At 32.1% G+C, this 3,801-nt stretch overlaps 1 long non-coding RNA gene across 1 annotated transcript in view; it reads left to right on the forward strand.

The window, feature by feature from the left end:
• Window positions 1-928, forward strand: part of LOC110461319 — a 6,785-nt gene extending 5,857 nt beyond the window's left edge. Inside the window, exon 3 of the long non-coding RNA XR_002464121.1 lies at window positions 897-928. This is a non-coding gene — a long non-coding RNA (uncharacterized LOC110461319). The remainder of the gene's footprint in view (window positions 1-896) is intronic.
• The last annotated feature ends 2,873 nt before the right edge of the window (window positions 929-3,801 follow it).

The raw sequence follows: 3,801 nt of genomic DNA on the forward strand, positions 1-3,801 counted from the left end.
CATGCCCATTAACATATTAAACTAAGTTCATCTGTGTTCAAACTCACACAATGATACTAGCGAGGTTAATAGTTTTAGATATTTATTCATAACATAAACAGCGCTAGCATTTCTGTCGATTTTATTTCAGCTTAACCGGCCGCTATCCGGAAGAAAACATGCACCGTACTGACTGCTAGGGCAGTTATTTTCTGCTTTGAATACTTCCCACTGGCAATAATGATTCCGTAACGTACCCCTTGCGCTATCTTTTGACCATTTGGCAACTATTCGCTTCGTAGCTGACACGGTACAACACTTTTCTTTGGCTTACTTCACACGGCCAGTCATTTTGTTTACAAAGAAATGGTGTGCTATGCGCATGCGCTAGTAGAGGGAAATCCCTGAACAAAACGTTGGTCAGACAGGTAGAGATACCGATGATTATCTTAGATTTAATCATTTTTATGAATCTTTTTCAGCCAAATCCGATCGGCATTTTCCATAAGGAGTCTCACTTGATATGTTTATGTAGTATTTGGAAAAAAGACAAAAAAAAGTTACTTCAGCGTGATGCCCCTTTAAATACTGTAATATTATATGCTTCTTGTGCGAGTTGTTCTTTCTTATAAAATGTTTTGGACCTACCTTGCCCAGCAAAATAACATCTACAATGAGTCGTAATGCTCTATGAATTATATATCTATAATGTTGTGTTCGTTAAACATGATTATATTGAAACAAAGTTTGTCGTATCCAATGGGGAGCATTATTAAAACCTATATGGCCCCATTTATTAGTTTGGTGAGAGTATTGATGTGTTGAAACAATGTTTAATAATATTTTGAAAGTCATGACAACGGTTATGTGTCATGTGATTTTAATTCTTTTTTTGTTGTCGCTTTTTATTATACCAGAACGGGTACGACTGGATATAACAACACAACGTAAGTAATAACTTTACGAATGTTCGTGTTTACCTCCTGCTCCACCTGTTTAAATTTTATTGGGCAACTACACATATGTGACTACTTCAAACATTTCATACGAAACAGAGACATCATTCACAGTATGTTATATTATAAACATCAATTTAGATTAGCGTTTGGAACAGATTAATATTACACATTACATTATATTGCAAAGTAAATACGATATGCTGAAGTGAAATTTCTATATTTAAATGGTTTTACGGCAGTTCAACGATATTTCACAGTATTCAAGAATAAACTCGTGACGCCGTATATCTAAAATGTATACAGGTTTAGTAAATAAAACAAAACGCGCACAGATAGGTAGTAACAAATCCTCAAAATATAAAAGAAATATTACATTTATTTTCATTTTCACTGTTATTGCAAACGTATGATGCAGTGCAGTTTATTTTTGGCATACTGAATCTAATACTTAATTTTAAAGGTGTAATCATCTTTGAGTGTGTTACATTCTTCTTCCCAAAAGGTAATAACAGTTGGTATATCACTATTATTGGTAACAACCGTTAAATAACCTCAAAAACGAAAGGTATCAGCAGAACTTATGATATATCAATGTTTGGATATTAATATAAAAAATGTGTTGCAGCATCAGTATGTCCTTATTTGCAATATAAACTAACCAATTTAAGCTGGAATGTACGACTGAACTAATATGATCAGCATGTTTTATCCCAGTGGGGTGTGTAAATACTTCATTTCAGGTCCATACAACTGACAGATAGACAAAATGTTGACATTATCCTTTTAATGACTTAAACCTGTTGAATAGTATGCAAACGACGATAATTGTCTTTATATACATAAACATCAATTTTATTACCGAATCAAATTATATAAGAAGACTGCCGGCTGGGGCCATGGGGTAAGGTTATTTTTACAATTAAGTGCCATATTGCAAGCGGTCTCTCATTCATCCATGTACATTGTACATCTAGGTAATATATGAAATTAGGTATATACATTCATTCTTCCTGTCCGAGTCCCTCATGCTATAAATATTTAGTTAAGTATAATTAGTCGAGAAAAACAGTGGAAAATGATAGATACTGACTGTATATGGTATACTAAGTAACGTTCATCTAAGCCTATAATGAAAAACATGTACAGTGTAACTAGTTTATAGAAGGGACATTTTCGCCAAAGTTTAATTTCCGCCTTTTTAGTGCTTTAGTGAGGGCGAATTTATCATTACAGCAAATACGCCTGGCCTATTTGGTCAAATAAACGCATGGGATTTTGTTTGGCAACCATATAGACCTACTTATATTAAGAAATTACGAAAAACGGTTACATCATAAACACCCATTTAGATAAGTGATCAAAAAATTGATCATGTTGTAATCATATTACATTTTAGGGAGAAGTCCGTTGATATTCAAAGTTACAATTGTTAGGGAACGTTATAGTGAAATAAAGCATCTCGTATTAAAACACCCTCTAATATTTCAACTTACATTGACTCGATTATCAGTTTGATTGAACGAAGGTGTTAAAATTGTTGTCGAATAGACGAACAATAAATGATTACATTGACGAGAATATTAGTATGATTTAAAAACGGATGTGTTGAAATTATTTTCGAATATTAGTGCGATATATAATGTCTATTGTGATGTATAAGGTTATACTGAGTTTGTTCTGTCGTGTTTCAAATCTATCTGGTTATGATTAGATCTAACTACAGATTGTAAGTAATAACTGTCTTCAATTCAAATGTTTGTATTAACTGCCTGACGTCTTCTTTTCAAATAAGTACGTATAGTTTCGTTTGGAAACCATACACACTTTAATTACATATTGAAATTACTGAAAACGGTTACGTCATTCATATCTTGTCCACATCATAAGCAATCATCTTGCTCATTGATTGGGAAAATCGATCATATTGACAGTTTAGTACATATCATTTAGAAGCGAGATAATATTGAAAGTGAGATATGTAAGGGGATACGTGAAAATGCCACGTTATGATATTGATGACATTAACAAACTTCAGAAGATGTGAATAAGTGAAATGTTTACGTTTACGATGATTTCATGACAGTGAGTATTGTGAAATCCCATTCTCTTAAAGAATAAACGTATCACTTAGTATCCACAATCTCTATGTGTACGTGCATTTCTAAAATAAATATAAATACAAAATGTACTCAGGGTTTTGAAAAGTAACAAAATATCCAACATTTAAAATGACTTTTGGTTTTTATCTAGTACAACTAAATAATAAAGTATACTAAAGGAATTATGAACCCTTTATCTTTGATAAAACCTGATTATATTGAAACAAGGCTAGCCGTTTTTAATTAAAACTATATTGATTAAAGTTCGATTATTAGTTTGTTTAAACAATTGGTGTGTTAAAGGTTTTGGTAGATAATGAAGCGTTTCACAATACATAAGGTGATGAATCAGGTAATAATGATGAGTCTTTGTCTGTTGTTTTTCATATCTGCCTGGCTATGAATGGATCTAACTACAGGTGGTTAGTAACAACAGTTAAAATGACTTTTAGTTTTTGTCTCGTAATACTTAAATAAAAAGGCATGCTCAAGGAATTATCAACCCTTTATCCTTGATAAAACCTGATGATATTGAAACGAGACTTGTCGTTTTTAAATAAAACTCTATTGATTAAAGTTCGATTATTAGTTTGATTAAACAACTGGGGTGTTAAAGGTTTTGTTGGATATTGGAGCGTTTAACAATACCTAAGGTGATGAATCAGGTAATAATGATGAGTTTTTGTCTGTTGTTTTTCATATCTGCCTGGCTTTGAATTGATCTAACAACAGTTGGTAAGTAACAACTTAGCTTTTTTATTCCA

Source organism: Mizuhopecten yessoensis, unplaced genomic scaffold (genome assembly GCF_002113885.1).
Source record: "Mizuhopecten yessoensis strain PY_sf001 unplaced genomic scaffold, ASM211388v2 scaffold10603, whole genome shotgun sequence".
Lineage (NCBI taxonomy): Eukaryota > Metazoa > Mollusca > Bivalvia > Pectinida > Pectinidae > Mizuhopecten > Mizuhopecten yessoensis.